Source organism: Crocuta crocuta, unplaced genomic scaffold (assembly GCF_008692635.1).
Source record: "Crocuta crocuta isolate KB4526 unplaced genomic scaffold, BGI_CrCroc_1.0 scaffold279, whole genome shotgun sequence".
NCBI lineage: Eukaryota > Metazoa > Chordata > Mammalia > Carnivora > Hyaenidae > Crocuta > Crocuta crocuta.
The window spans coordinates 40,352-52,787 of NW_027551570.1; positions in this window are offsets into that span (position 1 = coordinate 40,352).

Here is a 12,436-nt window from a genome sequence, read left to right on the forward strand (position 1 = left end):
CTCTTATGGTTTGCCTCCCTCTCTGTTTGAAACTATTTCTCCCCTTCCCTTTCCCCATGGTCTTCTGTTAAATTTCTCAAGTTTCATATATGAGTGAAAATATATATCTGTCTTTGTTTCTTTAATGTTTCATTTATTTCTGAGAGAGAGAGAGACAGACAGACAGCGTGAGCAGGGGAGGGTCAGAGAGAGAGGGAGACAAGAGAGGGAGACACAGAACCTGAAACAAGCTCCAGGCTCTGAGCTAGCTGTCAGCACAGAACCCGACTCAGGCCTCGAACCCACAATGGTGAGATCATGACCTAAGCCGAAATCAGGCACTTAACCGACTGAGTCACCCACACGCCCCGATACCTGCCTTTAAATAGGACATCTGCCAGCAACACTGCTAAGAAAGCGTAATCATTTTAAGAAGGGAGGAGAGGATGAGTCCCCAAGCCACTGCCCAGAATCTTCTATTAGGGATCATGCAGGGCTGAAAAGATGAGGGCTGCAGTGATACCTCTGCAGGAATTATAACATTTTCAAGTGTTAATTTACCTCAGTGATCTGAAGCCCTGAGTTATTGCTTGGCACAACTGAAATTGTCAAGTGTTTGAAATAACACTGCCATAAATTTAAGAGTATAAGGTCCTATCTTTGGATGGTAATACAGGTAAGATCCTATTGCCATGGTCTATTATATAGGTTGTTGGGAAATACTTTCTAAACGTAATTTTCTGTTTGTCTATCAGCAGCAACAGAAAAACATAAATTTCCCTAGGTTTCCAACAGGGATATGTGTAAGGGAAAAGTAAAAGGGGTATGGAAAGAAGGTATATATATATACATACACACACTGACACACACACATACCTATAGCAAATAAATGCTGAACAAATAAATAAGGCCTAGCATATAAACAATGATAACAATGTCTCAGACTTAGGGTATCCACTTGGATATGTTCCAGCATTTTAAATTGGAAATATTACTGACTCTGTACTTTGTCCTCCATTGTGTGTTACGATGCCAGTTGGGACATAAAAGCAGAACTTTTCAGTGAGACTGAAGTCAATGCAGGACAGCTTCCCCTGGTGCAGGGACAGATCATATACAATTACTCTAGAGAGTGGCCTGTTTAAAGGTATGGTGCTCATTCATCTCAGGAATCTGAAAGCCAGGAGAACTTAATACTTTTTGTCACACTGTTTGATTTTTTAATTTTGTAGTCTTCTAGCCACTGAATGTGTCCCTTTCAATTTCAAAACTTAAATCCTAATGCTCAATGTGATGGTTTGGGGAGGCGGGGCTTTTGGGGGGTCGTAGTGCTACCAGAGAGTAGCTCTACTCTCGTGAATGCTATTAGTGACCTTGTGAGGACACAGCAAACAGATGGCCATCTATGAACCAGGAGCAGGCTGTCACCGGACAGTGAATCTCCTGGTGCCTTGATCTTTAACTTTCTAACATCTGGGACTGTGAGAAATAAATTTCTGTTATTGATAAGCCACCCAGTCTATGGTAGTTTGCTATAGCAGCCCAAATAGATAAAGATAGGAGCTACAGGCTTATATCAACTGTGTGAGCTTCATCTCCAAATAAGAGGAAGTGATTGTGATAGATAAACACTCATATTTGAGTGCCACAGTGGCACATGGGTCACATGGAGACATTAGTCATAATTAATAATTATCTTTCACTCCTTGTGTTGTGTTACAGTTCTTACCTCCTTCCTTGTCTCTTATCTGATATCGTCAGCTATTGTCATCTAAATGAACAGATTGTTCAGAGAATACAAATAAACTCCAGACAACTGTCCCAGCCATGCACCCACACATTGTCAGCAATGTTATCAGCATCAGCAAAGAGAGAATGGCATTTAAATCAAATTGATTTTTTGAAATCATGAGTTATTCATTGGAAAATGGGGAGTGAAGATAACTACAATTTTTTTAAATCTTTTATTAAGGTAGATAGCATCATTCTTTTTTAGAAATGGTTTGTTTGAAGATAACCTGGTAATGGCTTAGAAACTCTTTTGGTTAGGCAAACTGGTGGTATAATCTTTTCTGTTATCTTAGTAAAAGTAATTATTTGCTAAAAAGACATGACCACTTCTCTCCTTCTTTACTAGTCTTTTTCCTTACACTTATATAACTTAATGCTTTTCAAAATACTTCCACTATGCTATTTTATTTGATCTGAAGAGATGTTTTCCAGCTCTCAAAAGAACAGCAGTAACAATAAAATCTTTCACAGTAAAAAAGGTAAATAAAACAGGCCTGGAAATGAAAAACACAACTAAATGTAGCTGAAACTGTTGAGAAATAAGCACTGTCCATCCAGCGTGATAGGGTGCTTCTTTAATTCAGGGCTGCAGTAATTTACCAATAGTTCTGTCTTAGGCACTGTTTACATACCGAATGTGGGTTTTAAGTCATTTCATAATGAAAATAACCCTGGACAGAGTCATTATCTTTATTTTACAGATGAAGAGACTGAGGCACAGAGATTTTCAGTAATTTGTTCAAGTTTTATAGCTAGTAGAGCTAGGATTCAAACCCAAAGAATCTGTCACTCAAGTCTGCATTTTTATGGATAGCTTATCAACAGAACTTGGCTTGGAGTAGAGGAAGAATTTATCTTTGAAAAACTCAACTCAAATACTGAAAATATACTTGTTCTCATCTAACTTTAATNTGAGCAACACTGTTGAATGTTAATGAGTGTATATTTTATTCAACCTCAGCCAGTCATTTGGGGGTAATTAGTCTAAGTTTTACACATCCAGCCTCTCTTTTAATGAGTAAACTTTCAGCAAAGCATGCTTCCACCACTGAGTATTTGTTCATAGTGGCAAATGAGCAGCATATATTTTGGTTCCTGTTTTGCTGTCCTTGTTACTGGCTTCAGTAAGGAGGAATGGCAGAATTGTTAATCAGAGTATAATGATTCATTTTAGCGAGGGACTGGGGGAACCCTGACACACACAGATACCTAAATGCATCAACAGAAGACAAACATAGCCTGTGATTTGCACAACCAACACGTAGGCGCTAGTCATTCTACTGCACAGGCAGCGGTATTCAAATAGAAAACTGTCGGCAGGCCATTTGCGCTTTCAGGAATGACCAGCATAATTATTAAGTATAACAACAATCAGGATGCTTTCCTTGTCTCTGTTAATTTTGCTTATCTTTTTCCTTTTTACCTTGCTTGAGGTTTTGGGGCATCCTTGAGTTTTGTCTCACAGCATATCTGGTCATAGATCCCTAAGATTCTGCAAGTTCCTGGGAAATTCTTAAAATGGGTTGTACACGTTTAAACGTGCTGAGTTCAGGAGTAATGACCTGCTTCAGAGTACAGTACTTGAGTGGCTTGGAATGCAGATTCACCAAGGGGGTGTGGCTTGGGCTTAGGAAGAGATGGCTAAGCCTTTGATTAAGCCTTCAGGAAAATTTACATTAGAGGGCTCAGCACCCCCCAACTCCTTTTGTGATATACAGTGTTTTGAGTCATGGTAGGTGTATTACAGTCCCCTAGAGATTAAGTACATACATAATACACATAAGTGTGTGCACATACACGCAGTCAGCTCTGCCTCCAATCCTTCCAATCTCAGCTGCTGTCTCGGTGGGCTGGGAACAGACTGTGAGGGAGGTGCTGGGCGGGGGCAGGGAAAGGCGGATCTGTCACGGTGTGGAACTTTTATGCTCTTGTTGTAATCCTTGCATGGGACATATAAAGGAATGCAATGTGTCAGGGGGAAAAAATTGCAAAAGCTTTGGAACCAGACAGCCAAAGGCTTCAGCCACAACTTAGCAATTTGCTCCTTGTCTATCCCTGGGCAAGTTTCTCTTCCTAGGTCTCACTTTACTCTTTTGTGAAATGGGAATGGTACCACATACCTTGCAATAGTGCTGTGGGATTTCATAAGATTCTGTATTTAAAGGGCTAAACTAGAACTTGATAAATGGCAGTCATAACATTAATGAAAACAAATACTCGAATTTAAAAATTATTAAACTGTACCTATTTTAAAAGAATTTTTTAGTTTATTTATTTTGAGAGAGAGAGAGTCCCAAGGAGGCTCCATGCTGTCAGCACAGAGCCTGATATGGGGTTTGAACCCATGAGCTATGAGATCATGACCTGAACCAAAATCAAGATCAGATGCTTAACCAACTGAGCCACCCAAGCACCCCATAACTGTGTCTATTAAGCAATCAGTTTACCCAACTGACTGTTTACTCTGTCAACTGGGTAAGCTACTAACTATTTTGACAGAATTAACTGAATAATGTAGTGAAATTTTTTTTTAAATTGAGTTTAACAAAATTTAATTTTTTCCCACCACAGATGTAAATAATTTCACTGATGGTGGTTTTTATTTTTGTTTTTTGGGCTCCTTATGTATTTAGCCTTAGCACACAAGTACACATTTTCTGATAGTTACATAGCCACAGGAATATAGCAACATGCATGGTTTTGAAAACATTGGCAAAAAGGGTTTATTTATTCATAAATTTTATAATAAATATTATTTTATAATATTTTATAATTTATAATAGCCAAATTATGGAAGCAGCCCAAGTGTCCATCAATAGATGAATGATTAACAAAAATGATGTGGGAAACCTACACAATGGGATATTACTCGGCCATAAAAAAGAATGAAATCTTGCCATTTGCAACAACATGGATGGAGTTAGAAATTATAATGATAAGCAATTTAAGTCAGAGAAAAATACATACCATGTGATTTTACTCATGTGACATTTAAGAAAGAAACAAAAACAAATAAAGGAAATATAAGATAAGTCAAGAAACAGACTCTTAACTGATGGTTACCAGACGGGAAGATGGTGGGGGGATGGGTACAGTAGGTGATGGGGATTAAAGGGTATACTTATCACAATGAGCACTGAATAATGTATAGAATTTTTGAATCACTATATTGCACACATGGAATTAATATAATGCTGTATGTTAACTATGTTGAAATTAAAATTAAAACTTAATAAAATATTAAAAAATAAAGAACTAAGCATGGGGGTAGATTCTCAGCCTCCTCACCTTTTATCTTTCCCAAAGCAAACCAAGGTAGGAAAATGGGAAAACATTATAGAATGAAATGATTAGAAAAAGATAATGAGTGGATTTTCCCCCCTAGGATTATTTGAAAATATGAAATGTGCTTCTCATTTGTAGCATGCATGTGTTTTTTAATTACAAAATAAAGACAGAAGCATATGAAGCACTCAAAAGAGCTAGTTTATGAGTAATTCAAAAGGATCAGACTGCGATAGTCTATGTATTATATGTAATTCGCTACACGTATAATGACTGGGCTTCATGTCAGCCCATTAGGAAACATCTGCCTTCACAACTGCCACCATACTCAATTATGTTTGTGCCTCAGAGGACATCTTCAGTGCAGATAAATTATATATGTTTAGAGATTTTATGGATTAACTTAAAATGTGTCATATTTTTCAATTCTATGGGAACCACACTACTCAAGAATATTTGACTCAATTTCAGTTCATTATGATTATCTTGCTTTTGACTTTAAAGTTTCATCCATAAGGGGCGCCTGGGTGGCTTAGTGGGTTAAGCGTCTGACTTTCGCTTAGGTCATGATCTCGCGGTTCGTGGGTTCGAGCCCCGCATCGGGCTCTGTGCTGACAGCCAGCACAGAACCTGGAGCCTGCTTCAGTCTGTCACTCCCTCTCTCTCTGACCCTCCCCTGCTCACGCTGTCTCTCTCTCTCTCTCTCCTAGAAATAAATAAAACATTAAAAAAAAAATAAAGTTTCATCCATAAAAATATTCAAGATCATTTTTATCAGCGTATCCTAAAAATATTTATTTAAAAAATTAATATTCTGTCTCTAAATTAATTTTCATGGTATACTTTAATAGTTTCAACTAAACTATTAAGTTTTGAGAACTAAATTATTAGGTTTTTGAAAACCATATTAATCTGAAGTTTAGAGTTACTTATCATATTATCAAAACTTGTAAAATGCTTAGAAAAAGCATTTCCAGAAACTGCTATCACATTGAACCTGTGAGGGGCCACATTTACATTAAAACAGTGTTTTGTTTTGTGAACCAGGCAAAATATTTTCCTTTATTCTTGGTTCCAAGACTATACTAATAAATCTATAAGTTAAGGAGATTATTTTAACTTCACTACATTTGTAACTTTGTTACCATTGGTAGAAATCATACAGAAAGCAAATGGATTTATTAAAAGCACACACATGTGTGTATTATGGTATCATGTTATTTAATAGCAGCTAAAGTTATTTCAGATATGAAAGACAAAGTGTGTATCTTAGAGAATTTCCCAGATGGAAATTTTATGAAAAGATGCTAGAGAGAAGAAGACCTCCTGGTTCAGGCAGAGAGCATGAAATAATTGATGGGAATGAAGAGGAAGGAGGGGAGTTTTCTTGGGTTGGCCAAGGGTCTGAGGGAAAGAGCATGTGCATGGAGTTAAGTTGAACTAAGAAGAGCTGATTTTGAGAATGGGCTCTGTATCTCACTAGTTATATGGTTATGAGCAAGTAATTTAGTTTTACTCGCCCTCAGTTCATTTACAGTGAACAGAGAAGATTTGATCTAGTGATCTACAGTGTTTTGTCCTGAGCTCATTTGTCATGATATTATTCCAACATCCAAGGCTAGTCCATACTCTATACCACTGCTCCTATGGTTCTTTTAGGGTAAATCCTGGGATTGTTTTTCCCGAGACCCTTACCCTTCAATTGCAGTTTGCATGTTGCCAATTGAATTGACTCATACTACCACTGCTTTTCATAATTTTTGAAGTGGTGTTTTCAAGGACAATTTTGGTATTCAAATGACCTTGTTTCCCAGAGAATGTATTATTCAGACATTGCCATCATCAAAATTACAGTCATAGAATAATGGAGTATAAAGAGGCCTTATAGGAAACTGTTGTTTAAAGGGATTTACTTTTTTAAAATTTGGATCAACACTTCTCCAGTGTGAAAAAAGCTCCAAAATGGAAATAGCTGCACAATCACTTACTGAAAATGGAAGTGTCAATTTAGATACAATCTACTAATTAAGCTGATAGTGAAGAGTAGCCAGTCATAATTGTCAGCAGTTCCATTTTTTTATGGAACTTGTCCTTTGCTATTAGTTAATATAATTTAAGGAAACAGTTTTTATGCATGTTTAAGATCAGCTTTATGAAGACAAAATATTCAATTTCATGTTTCTACACCTCCTTCAGCTTTACAATCATAGTCATCATCAAAGCTAATGTTAATCAAGTCTTTTCTAGGTAATAGTGTCTTGTGTCAGCTTTCCCTGGAAGTAGACTTTAAGATGGAGATAGGTGTGTACAGAGTTTGTTGGGATATGATCTTGTGATCAACACGTGTTAGAGAACACCTGAAGAAAGCAAGACCAGACTAGGAAGAGAAGTTGGACTTGACTGCAGTCTCCTCTGCTGCTCCCAGAGGTAGCTCAAGACCTGGCCTATCAGAATTGTCCTGAAATGACAGAGTAGATATCATTGTCCAAGTATTGTGGTAAGATACTCCCAGGAAGAGGCAGCTTTCTGACTGAGGGCAATTCCCAGAGGGTCACTCAGCTGAGAGCCATGAACTGCCAACAGCAGTGGAGGGAGACCTGTGTGCCTCAGTCCAGAGAGGAAATACCCATAACCAAGAACTGGTCTATGCTCCTTACATGACATATCTTGTGTAATCATAGAAGTAACTTTAGAGTTAGTCATCAGGATTTTCCCATTATTACCATGAGAAGAATTAACATGGTCAAGTTCATACAACAGTAAGTGAGTGTGGCCCAATTCCTAGCTCTCTGACCAAAGTCTGAGCCCTTCCTTCTCTCTGCCTTCTAAGGATGTGACCACCCGGATGATGTCCACCTGAAATTAAGGTATTATCTTGAGTTAGGTAGTAGCTTTGTAGTTTAGTTCCAAATTTATAATAATACCATAGCAGGGTTATGCCAATATTAAATACAACTCAATCATCTTAAACTATTTTCTTGAAACTATTTTCAGACCATATTAGGACTGAAATAAGATGACACATTTTTTAGAGTAAGTAGTGGCCTTATCCCGTAACGTATTTCCCATCTAACATCCAGTTTGTATACATATTTTGCTAAAATAGGACTCTTATTAAATGCCTGAATACCATCTGTTGTTCTAGAATTTGGGGAGTGGTCCTTGGATGGAATGGGGGGAGCAGGAGCTGTTGATGTGGAGTATTTGTAATACCCATCTCTTATTTTTTATTTATTTAAAAACAAATTTTTAATGTTTATTTTTGAGAGAGAGAGAAAATGAGATACAGGGGGGTAGAAGAGCAGAGACACAGAATCCAAAGCAGGCGCCAGGCTCCCAGCTGTCAGCACAGAGCCTGATGCCAGGCTCAAACCCACCAACCATGAGATCATGACATGAGCCAAAGTCTGACACTTAGCCAACAGAGCCACCCAAGTGCCCCCTCTCTTATTTTTTTAAAAAATAATTCTCAAATGATATAATACATAAAAAATACCTTGATGAAAACTTACTGATTATCAGATGTAATATAGTATTACAAAGTAAAAAGAGATTAATTGTGAGAGAGCTAGTGTTCAAAAAGTTGATACTAGCCCAACTCTTGTTTTGATTATAGGTAAAATCATTAAATAAAATGACATTTTTAAGTTGTAATTTCCCTCTAAAAAATGTGTTTATATAGTCTGTGTTGATGTGACTTCCACATACTCTGTTTTGATAACTAACGTGTATATGTCTAAATGATACCAGAAAATTAGCTTGCCTTTTAGATAACTGAAAAGACCTTTGGCTCATAGAGACAAAATTGTGTAAAGGAACAACATTCACACATAATTATATTATTTTTTCATGTTCTCTACACACTGGTAATTGAGGATTTTGTCTAGGTTTGTTTATTGTATGGGAAGGATTGTATTTCTCCTGTATTCTCAATGTCTTCATTCTAGCTCATTTAACATACTGCATTCATTAGTATTCCTCTTGAATTTATGTGGCAGAAAACCCACCTTAAGCTGGCTTAAGCAAAAATGGAATTTATTGATCCAGGTAATTAAAGAATCAGCCATAGGGCTTGCCTCAGGCCAGGAGTTCAGGCAACTCTCAAACTCCCTCTTCACCTTTCACTCCCACTTCCTCTGCCTTGGTCAAAATCCCTGACTTACCCTTCCTACCTGATGGCAAGATGGCTGAAGCATTTCTAGCTTATATTCTCTCACATTCAAGATCAAGAAAAAGCACTTACCTCTCTCCTTGAAGCCCAGTAGAAGTATCTTTTCTCATTGGTTCTGGATTAATCACTGTGGCCAAGTCAAGCCCAGCCATATAGAGCCAAGAGTAGAGACAACAGCAACCAGGACCCAAAGACATCTTCAAGGATGGGATCACAAATAGCCTTTTATCAGAGTGTAATTGGAATTTTTTTTCCAAAGAATATGAGGAAATGAATTCAAAATAGCTAAAACCCAGTGAATATCTATCACTACTACTTAAATTTATAGTTTGCTTTTCAGAAAGCAGTTGCCAACAAACTTAGAGCTTAAATCATGGGGTATATTGTATGCCCTAGGAGTCTGAAATGAAAACAAAGCACGGATAAAGACACAAGAAATAATCTCTAACAGTAAAATAAAACTTAATGAGAAAGGAAAAATATGCACAGGAGCAAGTCTTAAGAGCAGGTGTGAGTTATATGGAAAGCACTTTTAACTATTCATGAGCAATGAGTTTGCATGAACCTTAAGACATACTATTTTATTAGGATGAGTAACTTCCTTTCAAGCTCACTGTGGGTTGATAATTTTGCAAACTGTCTTTTAGTGTTGGAAGAAAGATGTGGAATACCCCTATCAGTTTAGAAAGCAGTGATGGGTGGCAGCTTGTCAAGGTTACGCCTGTCAATTGGAAGAGTCATGTTTAAACATGAGTGCATTATTCTCAATGTTTGATTTTTGTCATGATTTTTAATAGCTTTTGAAATTGTTCCTGGGGGGATGGAAAATATGTATATAAAACAGATGACTCTTTCCATTAACCTTGCCAGAATATAATCCTATAATCTACCTACAAGTAACAGAGCTGATGGTTTCTTTCCCTAGCAAGTTTTCAGAATTTATACATCCAGCTGTTCTGAAAGTTACAAGGATGATTATAATGGGTGGATTAGAAAAATTTTGAGCCTTGTTCTAGAGTTCTGCATAAACTAGTTTACAAAAGCTTCATGTTCACGAATTGAAGACTGCTTACGAATAAACACGTTATTGATTGCATACTTTGATAGGTGTCAGCATCTTTCTCCTCTCCCAGTATTTAAATGGTTTCTCTCGTCACAGATGGGTGTGAAATCATTGGCTGCCAGAAAGTGCTGGGGCAGTGGTGGAAAGTATTACTGGAGAGGATCTGGGTATGAAACTATCAACTGGGGTTGAGAAAGAAACACTGAAGGGACAAATCCAGATGCAGGCAATTGGAAGATTTTCCACTGAGCACATCAACTCTGTGCCAAGATAGCCAGTGCTGCTCCAGAAAAGCATTTTGTGCCCAGTTAAGTCTAAGGAAGAGAGGTGGATATAGGGACGATGAGGTAAATTGAGGCAATGTAGCAATATTGGAAGCGTAAATTCCTCGGGGACTCATAAAGGAAATCAGAGCTTTGGGCCTTGGTGAGAGTAACTTCCATTTCTAAGGTTAAGAACAAGTTTGTAGACTCTGAGGGCAATTGTCAGCATGTATCTAGGACCTCAGTCCTGGAGGGATTAGAATTCTGGGAGAGTTACCTAACCAGGGGCTCAGAACAGGGGAACAAGACAGAAATCTGACAATTAGAAGAGGGTAAAATTGGAAACAGCCTCAGAAATAAAGCACAAGTCAGGGTTTACTTCACTGAGTATGATCTGTGGTCCAGCGGCTTTAGCATCACCTCACCTAGATACTTATTAGAAATGTACTATCTTGGGACTCCCCAAGAGTAACTGAATTAGAATCTGTAGTTTGACAAGATCTTCAGATGTTTCACGTGTTCACAAAGATTAGAGAAATTCTAGGACCCAGGGCCAGGTCTAGAGCACTGTGAGTTTGGTGCTGGTACTGGGTCTTTAATTGTTAAACTTGAAGGGCCCTAATATCTGTAGAGGCTCATAGAGACTCTGTCCCCAGTCCTTTTCCATCTTTTCTTTTAATCTTTACATCAACTCTATGAGGTGACCATTTCTCTTATTTATTAAATCAAAGAATTGGGATTTAGAGGAGTTAAATAACTTACCCAGGATTAAACTACTCATAAGTGATGGACAGTGGACTTCTGAAAATCTTTTTTTACTGTGGAAATTTTCAAGGACATACAAAAGTAGGGAGAAGAATGTAAAGAAACTTTGTGTCCCCTCACTCAGAGTTCAGTAGTTATCAACATTTTGCCACTTTTGTTTCATCTTCCTGTATCCCAACTCATATACTTTCTTTCCTCTTCCAATTGCCCCACCCCCCACCCAACATCCTTGTAGAACCTGGATTGAACATGGGCCTGGTTGACAGCACAAAGATTATGTTTATATCTACTATACTAGTCACCTACTTGAATCACTATGATTGTTACAAGGATTGTCACAGATGCTGATAGGGAACAGAGCCAGTATAAATAGAACAAATATGCATCAGGGAGAAAGGAAGCTTATAGAGCCTGAAAATAGACAGTTACTGAAAAGGGATTCAATAGCCAGTTCATCCCTGTGAGTAATATATTTCTTGCTTCCAGGAGTAAATTCTCAGTTGAATAACATTTGTGAGCACCTACAATGGCACTCAGTTCCTTGAAGGTCATTTGAAACTTATGGTCATACATGGTGTTTCCTCTGTCTAGAATAGTTAGCACCTCACCATCCAATTAAATCTCTCTGAAGTCCCAGCATAAATCTTTTGCAGAGCAGCTTTCCTTGACCCCCATTCCCCATGCCTTTCCACCATCATATTCAAATATGAACTAAGTTATATTTCATTCTGTGGACACATCATACTTAGTAATTATCAAAGCTTAGAATCTGAGCCCTGAGAGATAGTGACTGGGTTTGTCTTGTGTATCACAGTTAACATGACGTATATAAGACCAGCCGTCACAGGGATAGCACAGACAGAATGTATGCGTGCTTAAGTAGTCTTATTCTTCTCTTCATCCATCTATGATAGAAGTTTCTGGCATTGCCGACTGACTTTGTTCTTGTCCCTTGCTTTCCACAGAGGGCTCTGCCATTACCAAACCAGCTCCTTTGGACTTTTGTTATACAGGTTGCTTGGACAAATGGTAGGCTCCACAGAGAAATAGAAGAGACTTCTATGGACGATCTTGGAGGAGATGTAGAGTGTGAGGAAAACTAATAATTACTATAATTTA